The sequence below is a fragment of the Bombyx mori genome, chromosome 26 (assembly GCF_030269925.1).
Source record: "Bombyx mori chromosome 26, ASM3026992v2".
Lineage (NCBI taxonomy): Eukaryota > Metazoa > Arthropoda > Insecta > Lepidoptera > Bombycidae > Bombyx > Bombyx mori.
Window position 1 is genome coordinate 4,483,476 of NC_085132.1, and position 17,856 is coordinate 4,501,331.

The 17,856-nt window shown below is 36.8% G+C and overlaps 1 protein-coding gene and 1 long non-coding RNA gene across 7 annotated transcripts in view; one reads left to right on the forward strand and one right to left on the reverse strand.

The window, feature by feature from the left end:
* The window catches only part of LOC101738551 (soluble guanylate cyclase 88E), a 117,530-nt gene that overhangs the window by 60,866 nt on the left and 38,808 nt on the right, over positions 1–17,856 (reverse strand). The gene's annotated exons all lie outside the window — the stretch shown is intronic.
* LOC134201482 (uncharacterized) lies at positions 1,619–10,969 on the forward strand. The gene is made up of 2 exons (XR_009976804.1): positions 1,619–2,071; positions 10,825–10,969. It is a non-coding gene; the product is annotated as an uncharacterized LOC134201482 (long non-coding RNA).

Consider the following 17,856-nt stretch of genomic DNA (forward strand, 5'->3'; position numbering starts at 1 on the left):
TCTACGGAATGAAAATAACAAGATAAAAATAGGTCAGATGAGAAATTATGTACAAGGATTTCGATTTTGGACAGATAATTTGATAATTTTAAAGAAGTCATGGCTCCGGAATATCCGGAAGTGGACCGGTATTGCTTCTGTCGAACAGCTGTTCCGGCTGGATGCTGACAGAAATGAATACAGGAAGCTAACGGCCAACCTTCAGGATTGAAGAGGCACTGAAAGAAGAAGAAGAACAGATAATTTAAATTTACTTTATTGAATATAGTTTTTTTTTTTTATTTTTTTTTTAATGCCTTTGTAGGCAGACGAGCATACGGCCCACCTGATGGTGAGTGGTTACCGTTGCCCATGGACTTCAGCAATGCCAGGGGCAGAACCAAGCCGCTGCCTACCGCTACGTTATTAGTAGACTTTCTGGAAGAACTCAAGAAGCCAAGTCCAGCGACTCTGTTTCATTTTCTCACGATTATGCAGTTTTATATTTGCTAAATGTTTACTAAGCCACCATCATGCTTAAAGATGCATCATGCATGTACAGACACTAAATTAACAAAATAAAATAATTTACGCAACTTCCCTCAACTCGTTTACGTCAAAAAATATTTTCCTTATTTCGCGTTTCACGTCCAAATTTAATCCTTGTTAAAACTTTTTCAATTTTAAACCGGAATTCTAAATGTTTCCGGCACAAAAAGAGTTCTTATTATTATACATCCGGTGGAATTTTATATCTGCCGATGGAGTTCTTACGGAGCTTTCTGCTTTACATAGAGACAAAAAAAAGGGTGCGTGTACTTATGTACGCTCGTAAGAAGTTATACTTTATTTTTATCAAATTTATTTCTTTTTTTATTTATTTAAATTTTAAATCATCATAAAAAAAATCGATTAAACAACATCCTCAAACACTCATATTGGCCATCCCTTTTCTTGACATCGTATAAATTCGGTAATTCTCGGTACGATTCGGAAAGTTCACCTGCGGCTATATTCAGACTCGCCAAGTTACGTCGGTCGTATTGTAATGAGCGATTTAGTGGGCAACTTCATTCTGTTAATTTTGGGTCACGGTGCGAGTGCATCGTAAAATTTCACTCTCAGCAATTTTTCATAACGCGCCTAAAGAAGTATAACTTCAAAAACTCTACATACTAATAATCACGCGTATATAATATTGCTTCGTTTATTTCAATCGGCTACTGTAAGAGACAAATTCGACGAACGTAACAAAGAAAAATCTACCTTATTTCATTGCGTATAGTCAGATTTTCGCATAAGTTAAGCTAATTAATAAAAAACTCCAAATGTCAGCGTTTACCGGTATTTGCCAAACAAAGCGTTGCGGGTTAATGGGAAGTTAACGAGGCTTATATCGGAACGGCCTTCCCCTAAACAAGTAGCAATGGCTCATTATTTTATTTAATGATTTGTATTAATTACTTTTATTAACTACTTTTTATAAATTATTAACAAAATGTGAATGCAGTGAAACTAATAACTCAAACAGTACATTAGGCACGGTGCGGATTTACTTTATTTTTATTTTATTATTATCTGTGTCCATTACATAATCTACTATCTCAAGGCAGTGACGTTGTAACGTTAAAATGGTGCAACATAGCATGTTATTAATATGTAGTACACATATGTAGTTAATACTACCTTTACGATTTAGTCTTTCCTTTCTAATCGTCATTGTGCACAACATGTCCATCGCGTGACCATGAAAACTGTAAAATATTCGGAACGTTGAAAATAATACAGCTACAAATAAAAAATCGGTTGTCTGTAAAGTCGGCTTACTGACGATAGTTGAACGTGACAACGTCATAAGAAAATACTGACGGAAAGGTTTCATTTTTCAAAAGAAAATTTTAATTTTATTTGTTTGATAGATATTTTGTGTGGATATAGAGAAGGAGGTAAATGGAAATCACTATCGCTCACTCAAGTAGGAGAGAGACAGATGTCGAACGCTGCCGAAAGCGGAGGCCGATTGTGCCTCTTTGTCGCTCGTTGCGCGCTCTCGCTTGCACTTCAAGCCTTAAATGGAACGCCTCAGAACGAGGTAAGGCCGCATGAGTCAAAAAACGTGTGATTAAACCGTTAAAGTAGTTATAATTACGATACATTGTATATAATATAGAACGGCGAGACTGTTATTTAAAAAAATGATAATTCTCTTCATTATTGTCATTTCCTTTTATAAACTTTTAAAAATAATTTCTTTATTGAATTTCAAGTGTATGATAATAAAAGAGTGTTCCATTTCATTCGGCTGCTCAAAGCGGAATGTCTTATGCGACAATAGACACTCGTAATTATAGTAAAAAAATGGCGGTAGTTTGTTCATGAATTATCTTGAATGCCGTCTTAAATAATTGTTTACATACATTGAACTTATAATGTTTGGCCAACAATTTTAACATTAAGGAAACGATAATTTTAGCCAATCGTAGTTAAGTAAATAGCAGTGTTGTCCCTGTCAGTGTTGTGTATATTCATATAATAAATTACATGTTTTATCAGCTTTTATAACTATAGAGTTGACTATTCTGTTGTTGATGCTAAATCATATTCCGGTATTTATTTATTTTGAATCGATACAAACTTGTCGTAAAAAGTATAGTAATCGAATTCAGAAATTAGATGGAAGTAATTTCAGCTTCAGTTGTTTTGTCAAAGCTCGATAAATATTCAATGAGTAATTTCTGAGTAAAAATAGTTTGCTTTCGTCTGAATCGCACACGTAGGTCGAACAAACATTGCGCAGATGATGCGCAAGGAACTCGTTCTAATGAGACGAAGCCAATCGCTTTGAATTCATTTTGTCCAACGTCACATGGCGTTCGCGTTTTGTTCTACGGAAAATCCTTAAGTTAAGTATATTTTCGATACAAAATCTAGTCAATATTTATTTATTTGTTTTATTTATTTATTACACTTCATGTAAAATTTACATTGGCGGACTTAATGCCTAAGGCATTCTCTACCAGTCAAGCAAAGGTAGTGCAGAGTGAATAGTGGTAGGTGCAATGAAATTTATAGTAGTTTATAGTTTACAATATATATTTACATAATATACTAATTTTGTTAAAAGAATTTTTACGTTTTGTTTGTTATTTATAATTTGAATTTATGCACACACCGCGCGTAATTTGTTTCCTAAAGTGATTCTTGTTCATTTGATGGTTGTCTGAAAGAAATTGCTTTTAGCGATAAGACCACGCATTGTACTTTTTTGTATTTAATGTTTTTCGTTTTTTTTATTTATTTTTTATTGCCCTTTTAGGCAGACGAGCATACGGCCCACCTGATCGTGAGTGGTTACCGTCGCCCATGGACTTCAGTAATGCCAGGGGCAGAGCCAAGCCGCTGCCTTCCGCTTAATACTCTTCTGTAATAAAGTAAAAATTAAGTAAAAAATTTCTGTAATAAAGCATATTCTCTCTTTTTATTTTTACAACTTCATATTTTTCGAGTTCGAAATTCGTATTGCATAGACTACCGTCTAACAGCTCACTCTTTTTGTAGTTTCAAATGTTTTTGAGACTTTTCAGAGAAACGTAGGCAAACGTTCCAACTCCATACAAATTTGAGTTAACTTTTACGCTATCGGGAACGTTAAAAAACTCGCACTAAGCACACAGGTAATATCCATTAGGACGAAGGTGAGAAACAATAATGTTAATTTTAAATGCCCAGCGAAGCGGACGGGAACAGCTAGTATACACGCGAGCAAAAGTTTGGAATCACTTACTTGAAATTGGTTCCGCGCGATCTTGGTTACTAAATAAATTTTTAATTATCATAAAAATTACATAATTATAAAGGTTCAGCTGTCAACTTTAAATTGATACCAAATTCATTTAAATCGAGCCAGTAGTTAAGGAGCTATCCCGGATTAAGTGAAGGATGTAGGAAAACAAGGAAATATGGAAAAATAATGAATGAACAAAACAACAAAAATTAATAAGTAAAAGAAATTATTTAGCCTTAAAATTAAGTATCAGTACTTTGTGTTCCCTTCCCTCGCCCTAATAACTGCTCGAAGACGATTCTTCATAGACATGATCAGCTTCTGAATTGATTCTTGTGGGATACCTTCCCACTCGTAAATCAACGCCGATTTCAGCTCATTCAGACATGAAGGAGCAGGAGTTCTGGAACGAAACTTCCTCTTCGGTTCATTCCACACGTGCTCAATGGGATTCAAGTCAGGGCTGAGCGCTGGCCAGTCCAATGTGGCGATACCGACTTCTTTGAGGTATACAGTTGTTACACGGGCAGTGTGACAACGAGCGTTATCGTGCATAAGGAGGAAGTGATCACCGATATATCCAGCATATGTAAGGACATGTTCCAGCAGAATATTGGAAATGTACCAGTCCGAAGTTAGACCGCCACCTCGTCCCCCGCCAGGCACGAAAACAAGCTCGGTTCTACCATCGAAGGAAATGCCAGCCCACATCATACAATGGCGCCCCCATAAGCCACTGTTTCAGCGAAACAGCACTGCGAAAATCGCTCCCCAGGCCGCCTGTAGACCCGACCTCTTCGGTCGCTACCGTGCAAACATATCCTGCACTCGTCGGAGAACAGGAATTGCCTCTATTGCTCAACCTCCCAATCAAGATGGGTGCGAGCAAATTGAAGGAGTGCTTGTCGGTGAGCTACCGTGAGTTTCGAGCCTGTGGGAGGCCTTTTTGGAGTCAGATTCGCTAGCTTGAGTCGTCGACAAAGTGTCCACTCGCTGGCTGCTACCCCACGAATATCTCGGAGCTCCTGTTGGACGTCGGCACCATGTAAATGCCGATTTCGGAGAGAGATTAACACGATAAAACGGTCATCCCTCTCCGATGTGCACCGGCGCCGTCCAGATCTTGGTCTCGGGATAAAGCCACCAGTCTCCTGAAAGCGCTTGTAAGCTTTCGAAACACAGGACTGGCTTATGTGGAGCCAACGAGCGACAACCCGCTGGCTGAGCCCGTCTTGCAATAGGTCTACGATTTGTGCTGCTTCTGTAGGTGTTGTCTCCATTGTCGTACAAGGTAATGGATCAAAATTAGCGGAGATGTATACCGGTCAACGTGTGAAAGTCAACTGATAAAGAAAATCCGATAACAGGTGCTTTTATAGGGGTCAATAAGTCGCAACTCGCGACGTATCAAGCAATTGAAACACGTCTTTTTCGTTATTCCTTCACTTAATCCGGGATAGCTTCTTAAATACTGGCTTGATTTTAATGAATTTAGTATAAGTTTAAAGTTAAGAATTGAACCTTTAAAACGATGTAATTTTTATGATTATTAAAAAAAAAAAAAATTAGTACAAGACATCGCACGGAACTAATTTCAAGTAAGTGATTCCAAACTTTTGCTCGCGAGTGTATATACATATGTACGTATGCTTATCTTGAAAATGTCGCCAGCGAGATTCAAGCATCCGTCAAAAATTAGTTCATGATGGCCACGGTCACAAACCGTTAAGTGAAAGATCTTGTCCCTTTGTCCCTTTCCGACAACATTTGTAAAAATATCATTTATTTAACTACCATTAGATACGTAACTGAAATATCTTATTTACGATAAAAAAAAATCAGTTACGAACTTGTCGTTCAGTATTATTTATTAATAGCTGTAATAATACCATATAAATTCTCTTTAGTAGTGTAGTTTGTTTCCCCGAATATAAGCTGACCTATATATAAATGGTTTGTGACATCTGGCGTCGCAGTACTAACGAGTTTGTCTGACTAACACATATATATAACATATAATGCATCGTTATTAGAGTTAAATATGCACAAATTTTCATATTATAATTGTCATCAAAATTAATCTTTGAAAGAATTATCCTCAATTTTCCTTTTCACTGGTGGTAGAGCGTATTATAAACCAGCACGGGTACATCTATGGATTCCGGTAACCTCCTAACACTAGGTAAACTATGAGCTCTATGCTCATATCTCTAAGATTCATTTTTGAATATAAAATAATTGGTACTAATACCATTTGGTGTAAGCAAAAATTAATTTACTAGTGGTAGGACCGCTTGGGAGTCCGCGCGGGTAGGTACCACCACCTTGCCTATTTCTGCCGGGAAGGAGTAATGCGTTTTGGTTTGAAGGGTGGGGCAGCCGTTGTAACTATGCTGAGACCTTAGAACTTGTGTCTCAAGGTGGGTGGCGCATTTACGTTGTGGATCTCTGTGGGCTCCAGTAACGACTTAACACCGTGTGGGCTGTGGGCTCGTCCACCCATCTAAGCAATTAAAAAAAAACCTCGTTAGAGGGCGTCCCACATTACGTTATCCGTTGCAATGTCTGACGATGTTGTTAATAATTGTGGCTTCTCCGACATATTCATAATAAATCTCAAATCATAAATCTCGATACAAGATCTTCCTATCGCTGTCCGATACTTTATAACGTTTTATCTTCCTTGATTAATAATAGTAGTGGGGTTATACTTAAAAAACGAGCCAGTAACGTCTCAGGTTGACAGTGCAATAAAGATTTCGCCTTCAAATGCTTAACCCAACCAACATGTTGAAACAACAATTACATTCAGGTCACGTATACTGTTCTCGTGCAAATCTCACATACGCGAAATGTGAGCAAATTTACCTCGCAGTACGCGCAGAAGCCTATATAATGTATCGTCTTCTCGCATTAAAACTGTATAATCTCAAAACTTACTAATTTTACAGGAGAGTGTTTTAAAGGTTTAACATGTGATATTTTTAATATTAATCATCTTTGCAACATTATTTTTTATTTTTTACCATATATATTATCTGTCCTTTAAAGTAAGATAAAATTATGTATTAATTTTGTTAATAGTATGTAGTCAAAATGTAGGTAAACTAAAATAAAATAAAATGAAACTACGCTCTTTTGACAGTATTTATGAGAAAATACTGGTGATACCAAATGATTCCGCATATTAATTCAATGTCGAATATTTTTGGAAATTGTACACTTTTAATGCGAAAAGACGATATAAGCTTCTAATATACAGGGTACTTGGTCCACTTTCATAGGATTACTTGGGAAAACTAGCGCAGTGGTTTCCCCTTGCCTTCTGCGCCGCACTTCACAAAGTACTTGAACAAAGTGATTGTGACGGGCAAAGTAGAAGGAAAGAGACCCCGCGACCGATTACCTAGGCGTTGGTGTGATCAAGTAACCGCTCTAACTGGGTTGCCAGTCGCAACCGCCATTCGAGCAGCTGAGGACCGGACGAGATGGAAACAGCTCACGAGACAGGCAACGGTCAACTTTCAGGGACACGACCTTCAGCAATGAAGAAAGCGACGAAGAAGAAGATACAGGGTATAATAGTCGTCGTGCTCTAATAAGCGTAGTCTCTTGCGAGGAATTGGGGGAGGTGGAGGACCTTGGCCTTCCTCGTCTCCCTCTTCCTCTCTGGAGGCGCCGGAGTCCGACACAACCCGGTCCGTTACCCCCTCGACCGGGTATCCGTAAATGGATTCCCCAAAGATTCGTCCTAATGGATACACCTGTGTGCCTCCCATAGACACAGCCCACTGAGTTCCTCGCCGGATCTTCTCAGTGGGTCGCGTTTCCGATCCGGTGGTAGATTCTGCGAAGCACTGCTCTTGCTAGGGTCAGTGTTAGCAACTCTCCGGTTTGAGCCCCGCGAGCTCACCTACAAACGTTAGGGCGAAGCTGAAATAGCCTCTCAAGGCTATCAGCACAGGTAGGAAAAAAAAAAACTGTGTGCTTAATGCGAGTTTTTTAACGTCCACGATAGCGTAAAAGTTAACTTAAATTTGTACGCAGTCGGAATCGAATAATTCATAAACGTAGACAGTTTCGACTCCAGACAACAACGTTACGTCACTAGGAAATATTCACCGCGATTTCGTCTAAATAGTATTCGGGTATTTACCAACGTCACTGGAACGAACGGGCAAGTTAAAAATAAAATGTCCTATAAACCACGCCCTCGGACCCATCCGTTTATTAGAGTGTCATTTGTTTGCGTTCCCCGTGATCGATTTCACTTCAAAGAGGATCGTTATGACGTTTACGTCAACGACGAATGATCATGATTTGTAAGTTAGTTTTGAAATCGTCACTCTGATTTATTATGAGCAAAATTACTGTGATGAAGCACTGCAGTATTATTATTATCATTATTTATTGCCTTTGTAAGCAGACTAACTTACGGCCCACCTATTGGTAAGTGATTACTGTCGCTCATGGTCGTCAGCAATTCCAGGGGCACAACAAAGTCGCTACCTACCATTGAGTACTCTCCGCATTCCTGGTTTGAAGAAGGACATGTGTGGGTGTTTCCCGAGGGCTATGACATTTTGACACCAATGGACACCTAGCTGAATAACTACGGCCCGCTCCGGCTCCGCTCGGGTCTTTAACAAAAATCTCAACGATATTTGACGTTGTTTTATTTTAAAAGAAAACTTATTGCGGCATAACTATAATAGTTAGACATATGCTGTCGCGACGTTTTTTGTAAATAATAATGTGTTCTACAAAGTCGTAGTACATTAATTTATTCTATCATCAATAGTTTTCGCAGGGCACACGATGTAAAGAATATTTTTGGTATTTTTTTTACACCTTGGGTTACATTATTGGAGTTTTAGTAAGGATCCCTAATTTTTTTCAAAAAAGGTTATAGCGTATGTCACTCGGGAACAGTGTAGCTTCCAAACAGTGAAAGAATTTTTCAAATCGGTTCAGTAGTTTCGGAGTCTATTCGATACAAACCAAGAAACAAATTCTTAATCTCTTTATAATATTAAGTATAGATTTATAATATTAGTATAGATAATAACAACAGGGAACAAATCATGCACGGTCATCTGAACCCAATTTGGGGTTCCTCGTGTTATAGGTTTATTTGCGTAATTAGTGGTGGTAGGACCTCTTGTGAGTCCGCACGGGTAGGTACCACCGCCCCGCATATTTTTGCAGTGAAGCAGTAATGCGTTTCGGTTTGAGGGGTGGGGCAGCCGTTGTGACTATACTGAGACCTTAGAACTATATCTCAAGATGTGTGGCCTATTTACGTTGTAGATGTCTATAGCTCCAGTAACCATATAAGCAATATAAAAAAATAAAAAAAAACCATTTAACACCAGGTGGGCTGTGAGTTCGTCCACACATCTAAGCAATAAAAAAAAAGGTACCAGAAACTCATAAACATACCTAAATATGTTTAAATACATATATAGATAATAAAAACCCAGACAAAGAGCAAACAAAATTGTTCATCACAGAATGTTTGCCCGATACGGGAATCGAACCTACGACCAGCTAACCAGGGCCACTAACTACTGCACCACTATGTCAGTCGCAATTGCTTTCTTGTAACGCAATTATAACTATTCCAACGGCTTAGACTCGCGTTTATTATTTTCATTTTATTTAATTAAATCCGACGTCTCAAATACTTAAATGTTTTCGTAGTCACGGACCAACCAAGTTTTTATGTAAAGAAGCAAATTTAATATTGTTCTAACAACCGTTATATTTTAAAATAATGTGTGTGAATATATAAATAAGCGCGATATTAAATCGTAGAGTTACCTTTAATGATGTCTAATAGGAAAATTAAGAAAATACTGTGAACTAACTTGGTTGGTATTTTGTTTGAAATTAAAAATAAACTAAGAACTAATGTCTGCTATCCTCATTTACCTCTACACAATATATTGTCTGCAAATATATGCATTTGTATGAAGAAAATAAGTTTGCTGATGGTAGGGTGTCCTGTGAGCCCACATGGGCATGGATATGAAGTCGTCGTGGCCTAAAGGATAAGGCGTCCGGTGTATTCGTATGTAGCGATGCATCGGTTTTCGAATCCCGCCGGCAGGTACCAATTTTTCAATGAAATACGTACTTGCTAAATGTTCACCATTGACTTCCACGGTGAAAGAATACCATTGTGTAATAAAAATCAAACCCGCAAAATTGTAATTTGCGTAATTACTGGTGGTAGGACGTCTTGTGAGTCCGCACGGGTATTTACTACCGCCCTGCCTATTTCAGCCGCGAAGCAGTAATGCATTCTGGTTTGCGATACTACTCAGATAAAATGTATATTTTAGTGGAACGGATAAAAGGATTTTCCAGTGTTATTGTTCGGAACTTTTATATTTGCGAACATATTGTTATACGCTTATGTTCGGATAGAATAAAACTTCTACCGAAGTACAAATTAAAACTCAATTTAACACTTAAAACACTTAGGGAACATTCATCGCTTCAGGTGATCCATTCGCTGTTTCGCTTCGAGTAGATCCGATCACTAATTGCCGTCATGTCATATCTGCAACGCTTTTATACTTTACACGACAACTCTATGATTATCGAGAACATTCCCGATAGGGCGAGTAATTTCGATATGTGTTTCCGCTATTTGATGATAGATGGCGTTACACTTCTCGAGCGTTCTCGATAATACAAGCTCTTTTGATATTCGTTTCTGCTATTCGACGATAGATGGCGTTACTCTTACCGGCGTACAATATATTGAAATGTCATCTGCTTACTATCTTGTCATAAGTATATAAACAAAATTAATGTCTTATTGAAAACTGAAAAATACTTTGTCTCATATATAAAAGTGCATTTACGTGTTGAGCACAATATTCTGTCAACTAATTTACATTTTAATGCCTTGAACAACGGTGGCCGTTTCTGCATTGGGCTATAAGCCCGAAGCCATTAAATATAGCGGTAAAACGACGAACTCTAGATTATTATTAATTTTCATTTCATTAATATCACCCGGTTCGATTATATTTGTATTTCGTTTTCAGAATGGTAGCTTCCACTTCTGGTATAAATCGTTGGGAAACATATTCAGAGCAATGGGAGAAATGAGGAAACATATTTCTTCAATATCGGAGAGGTGTTACGCTGCAGAAACGAGAATTTATGTTCAAAATAAACTTTGTAAATAAATTCGTGTTTTTATTTCTTCTAACTGAACTTGTACGGAAATTATTTCCTTGCAATAATAATTTCAGTATTTATTTAGTAGTGTTTATATAGGAGTGGTATTGGTATGCGACAACATTTTGAATTGAAAACAAATCTTTTTTTTATTTTATTTTTTTTATTACTTAGATGGATGAACAAGCTCACAGCCCACCTGGTGTTAAGTGGTTACTGGAGCTCATAGACATTTACAACGAAATGCGCCACCCACCTTGAGATATAAGTTCTAAGGTCTCAGTATAGTTACAACGGCTACCCCACTCTTCAAGCCGAAACGCGTTATTTCTTCACGGCAGAAACAGGCAGGATGGTGGTACCTACCCGTGCGAATTCACAAGAGGTCCTACCCCCAGTAATAAAGTAACCAGTAATTCAAAATTCCGGCTTATCATAAAGTGAATACTACGGCTTAGCTTTTAATATATATTATGATATAAAATGAAATATTTAGTGCTGTTTGATAAAGTAGTGACAGCTGTAGCTCCTGGATCCCTAAGTGCTTAGAGTCCGCTTTGTATTATTATATTATTATACTATATATATGAAATATATATTACATATTGTATATGTATTCTAAGCTAGTTTGAGGACCACCAAGAAAGTCACATCTTTACACATATTATTATGATTATTCTGTGCCTGTATAAATGACTGAACTCCTTCTAAACGGCTGAACTGATTTTCAAGTGAATTCGAGAATGGTTTAGACTCACAAATCGGTGTGTAATAGCTTTTTTTAAAGTTCATCGAAACGGTCCAGATTGCTATAAAACTTATTCAAAAAAGGTTGAAAATTTCGAATTTGAGACATGCGTACGGGATAACATCTATCGGGTCTACTAATCCAGTTGTAAAATGTTGATGGGATACCTTTTATCCCATTGCTGAGCACGTGTATTCAGGGCTAACGCGATATAAAGCGAAGTTCTGTCAAAGTTAGCATTTAAATACACAAGCTGGTATTTATTATGAAAACAGAAAGTAAGGATCCCAAATGGAAGTTGAAAACAGAAAATAATATCATTCGCATCATATTCATGTAACTAAAGCATAAACAATAATCTTTACAGTAATTCTATGCTCCGTGAACCTGCAATGGACGCGTAAAAAAACTTGGGGCTCATCAACCGTACTCACTCAAACTCATATGTCAGATTCGGAACGCCCCATACGCTTGTGTCAGACCCTTGACTTCGCGGGTCAACTAATTTCTATTACATTGCGTGTTAACAAAACTGAAGTTATCTGTGGTTTTCGATCGATTCATTCATTCAAGGCTATGCCATGTCTTCCGTTTTCGATAGCCATTTTCCTACACCTAAATTTAATCAAGCAACCATCTAATTTGGTACTGGTATACTCTATATTGCCAGAAAAGACGGAGACAATCTTGAAAGCTGGCGATTATTGCCAAGGGAGGGGAAAAGACAGGGGAAAAGGGAAGGAAAATTTGACTGAAAAGGTCTGACCAGGTCCGAACCACCCCCGATTCCACTGCCTACGATGCTCTCAGAGTAACCGAAGTCAGGACAAGATAGCATAAAATCGTGAGGACGAAAGTCACAAATAGAAGTGGTCACGACCCTCAAACATAAGGAGCATGACTGAATGAGGGAAGATTTTTTATTTCTTTATTGCTTAGATGGTTGGACGAGCTCACAGCCCGCCTGGTGTCATGTGGTTATTGGAGCCCATAGACATCTACAACGTAAATGCGCCATCCACCTTGAGATATAAGTTCTAAGGTATCTGTATAGTTACGACGGCTGAAGGGTGGGTCTTCAAACCGAAGCGCATTTATGCTTCACGGCAAAAATAGGCGGGGTGGTGGTACCTACCCGTGCAGACTCACAAGAGGTCCTACCATCAGTAAAAAGTAAAGATAAAGATATCACCAGTAAAGATACGCGATACTCACGCATACTTATCGAGAATATTGAAGTCTTTCACTAATGTATTATAGATAAGGTCAGGTGTATCCAATACAAGGTTCCCATCGTAAAAGTGTTTCATTAAGGCAGTCCTATCAAATTTTAATTAAGTCCAACGGCAGCCCTATTCAATTTGTGGACCAGCTAATAATACAATACATAAAGGACACGACAAAGTGTAGTTTCATTACTCGTAAAGAAAATTACAGTCGAGGAAAATTAGTTGATATAATTTTTTTTCGTCGAAATAAATTTATGTATTATTTTTTATTGTTTTATGTTTCGTTTGTTTTTATTGCTCTGTTATCGAGCTCCACAGCCTTGTTTTTAGTGATTAGCAACATGAAAGTCTACGCTTTATTTTTGATAATGGGAGCCCAACTCCCTACTTGACTCCCGGGTCTAAGTGGCGCGTGTGGTATGTTGGTTCTCGGCAGTCCGTAGATGTTGGGAGCGGACCGTTAGCCCAGGGATGGTATTTAAAGTCCTAGCCACTAAACGAGGGGGGACCAGGGGAACAGGGGAGCACTCTTATTCAAGCGTCTGGTCCCCTCGTGATCAAAACCCTCAGTTCATTTTTGTCACATTTCTAATTTTTGAGGTTCACTAAGTTGCCAGAAGAATATTTTTTTTACAATGGCACTGTAGAAGCACATGGAAGATCGAGGGAAAGAGATCGTGCGGGTGCAGTCCGACAAGGTGGTTTTATCAAATCCGGAGCGCACTTTTACTGGTGGTAGGACGTGTTGTGAGTCCGCGCGGGTAGGTACCTCCGCCCTGTCTATTTCTGCCGTGAAGCAGTAATACCTTTCGGTTTGAAGGGTGGGGCAGCCGTTGTAGCTATACTTGAGACCTTAGAACTTATATCTCAAGGTGGGTGGCGTATTTACGTTGTAGATGTCTATGGGCTCCAGTAACCACTTAACAGAGTGGGCTGTGAGATCGTCCAACCATTTAAGCAATAAAAATAAAAATAAAAAGAGAAGAAGCTTATTGATGATGATGTCTTTATCGCCTATCGATTATGTATCATCATATTAAAAGGTTTGCATCCGCTACAAGGTTGTTTTATATAATAATAACAATTTTCAGTCGCGTAACCAACAGTACAATACATCTACGTAGTATATTAAAGACGGACAAACAAACACCAAACAAGTTTCTACAATTAATACGACACATGAGTACCTACATAGTGCACAAAAATAATTGAAATTGTTGTCTTTAAAAACTACAAAAACGTAATGGACTAAAACAAAAAATCTATATATTAATACGTGAAGAAAAATCTTTGTATCCCTTTTTACGAAAATTGCGCGGTCGGAGGGGTATGAAATTTTCCACATTTATAGAGAATATAGAGAAGAAGTGCACAATGCTAATATTTTTTTAAAAGAATGCATAAAAGATATATTAAATCAATAAAGAAAACATTACACACACTACATACCATGTATTTGACGCACACACGCATGCATACTATTTATTGTCAAACTTTTGTTCTTGACGTCTGTGGTCAAATTGAGAATAGATTAAATACATATTGTTTGTCTTTATTAATATTTTTTATAGGGTAGTCTTGGCGAAATTTGTGATTATAGAAGTATAAAATACAATCATAATAGTGTACAAACTTACAATTCCAATTAATTATAGTCGAATTTCGACTACTGCGGGACCTCTAGTAATAATAAAAATATGATCAAATCACTTTACAAGTACTTCCAAAATTGCAATTCTGCATTTTACAAATGATAAATAATAAAGTTCAACATTGGCGAGTTTGAATCCCATCATAGTGGCATTGCGTGATAGGACACCCACATGTTATTCATTAGATTAGCTACATCAGTCTATAGACTTTTTTTATTGATTTTATATTATAGGTAGCATAAAAAACGGTCACTTCTAAGGTTTTTATAAGGCACATAATTAATTACAAACTTCAAAAAAGGAGACCAAAAAAAGCAATGAGTAAAAAATCTGGCTACTACTAGCCAGATTTTTTACTAATTGTTTTTTTTCTTCTAGTGGCTGATAGTAACATAAGTCATGTACTCACGACTAATCAAAATAAATGTGCAAAGTACACAATGTTCCTACAACTATAGAATAAAATAATATTTAAACGAAAACTAACCTAACTTATAATGTTATAAAAGTAATTAATACGTGAAGCAAAAACTTTGTATCCCTTTTTACGAAAATTGCGCGGACGGAGGAGTATGAAATTTTACACACTTATAGAGAATATAGAGAAGAAGTGCACAATGCTAATATTTTTTTTAAATCATGCTTATAAGATGCATTAAGTCAATAAAGAAAACATTACACACACTACATACCATGTATTTGACGCACACACGCATGCATACTATTTATTGTCAAACTTTTGTTCTTGGCGTCTGTTGTCAAATTGAGAATAGATTAAATATTGTTTGTTTTTGTTAATATTTTTTATAGTGTAATCTTGGCGAAATTTGTGATTATAGAAGTATAAAATACAATCATAATAGTGTACAAACTTACAATTCCAATTAATTATAGTCGAATTTCGACTACTGCGGGACCTCTAGTAAAAGTAATTCTACTTACAATAAACACAGAACAATTACTAAATAATTACACTTCAAACAAACGAATTATTTGTATCAAATAATCTGGAATAAAACACATGAAGAAGCAAAGCTCGTCTTTGTATAGAACGACGATGCTCTTTAAATCTGTTTTTTTTATATTTCTTAACCAAGTTAGCGAGCTGACGGACCTCCTGATGGTAGGCGGTTACCGATGCACACAAACACCACAACGCTAGTGCGTCTAATGAAATAAAGGTGAATAAATATATTAAATCCAAATATTAATAATACATTAATCAACAATTACAATCAATAACATCATACATCTTTATCATCATAAATTACAATCAATAATAACAAAATATTAATAAATGCCTTATTAAAATACGGTAATATAACGTAAGATACTTAATGAAACTTTTTTATTACAGACAGAGCGGCTCCTTAAACGAAAGATTAAAAGATTGGAACGCTTTGTTACATGGAAGGTTAAAGAAAAAACGGCTCAGTAAGAAAAATCAAGGCTTTATTTGAAATTCTAATTCCATTGAACGTTATTGGTTCATCAAGATGGACAAAGAAGGAGCTCAATGCAGATTTGATGTTAAATGAAACCGGAGACAAAATTATTATAGGTGGACGAGCTCACAGCCCACCTAGTATTAAGTGGTTACTGGAGTCCATAGACATCTACCACGTAAATGCACCACCCACCTTGAGATATAAGTACTAAGGTCTCAGTATAGTTACAACGGCTGCCCCACCCTTCAAACCGAAACGCATTACTGCTTCACGGCAGAAAATGGGCAGGGTGGTGGTACCTACCCGTGCGGACTTACAAGAGGTCCTACCACCCGTAATTACGTAAATTAAAATTTTCGGGTTTGATTTTTATTACACGATGTTATTTATACCTTCACCGTGGAAGTCAATCGTGAACATTTGTTTAGTACGTATTTCATTAGAAAAGTTGGTACCCGCCTAAGATTCGAACACCGATGCATTGCTCAACCCGAATACACCGGACGTCTTATCCTTTAGGCCACGACGACTTCCATAATTGCCCCTTTTTCGTTGTAGACTAGCAGACTAATTCAAGGCTAATTGTGTTTAATGTGGTTATAGAAGCCTAATGATCACATAGCAACGCCATGTTATATTTTTTAAATAAATTAACAACAAAATTGCTTATTCATCCCTCAAAAGTTCTCAGAGTTAAATAGCGTAACTTTATTCTTGATTTTGAGGGCTGGTTGGGTTAGCTCCACTTCACCACACCAGTGATCTCATACGGATGGCTACTAATTTTTTTATAAGACTCATAATTAATTACAAACTTCAAAAAAGGCCTATTCTACCTATTGAGACTGCGAACTGTTATCATAACGTGAATGGTCAAAAACCCGTTCTGATATCTATTAGCTCTTGTAACCGCATAACACCAAATGCGTCTAGAATCACGTACACCAGTTTTTGTGTTATCAAAATTAAATTCGTCTTATATTACGACCCAAATAAAATTCATTGCTGTTATAGCTAAATAAAATTATCACGTAAAACATGGAACTATTTGAAATTCGGTTTACATAATTTTCACTAAAATCAGTTAGTTAATTTTGATGCCCCGAATGTGATATAATTCAAACATTTAATCCGTCTGCGATCATTAAAATATATTAGTCCGCCATAATAAAATTAAAAAAAAAAACAATAAAATTGAGATCAAACTGTAGTAGTCAGTAGTTTTAATTTTGTCTATGATTCGCGAAAACCGAAAAAAATCCTAAATAAGCTAACTTTAAAGCTTACTCGTAGCTTTTGAATGAATATGCACACATTGCTAATGCTGACCACATTTAAAGATCTATTACGATTTATTTTCCAATCATTTATACAACCCTTCTTCTTTGAACCTATAAATATAATTGAATTCAATTTTGTAAATTACACTAAAACTATTTTTAGCTGACTTCAAAACAGGAGGTGGTTCTCAATTCGACTGTATGTTTTTTTATGTTTGTGGTTTGTGTTATGAAGTATCATAACTTTTGACTGAATGAATCGATTCGGGTGATACTTTTTTTATTAGAAAACTGACGCTTCCCGCGTGGTCCCATTTCCATTTAGTCCAGTTCTGATAATGGTATAAATGAGAAAACCATATAAGTCTTAAATTTGCATTAAGTACGTGCGCGACAAATAGACGAATAACTCAATATCACGCCAACCGATTTCGATGATTTTTATTTTTGGTGTATATTAATTTGATTCGAAATATATATTTTTTTCTATTTGAAGTCGGTTTTTGTTAAAGCATGTCTGTTTACAATTATTAGAATAC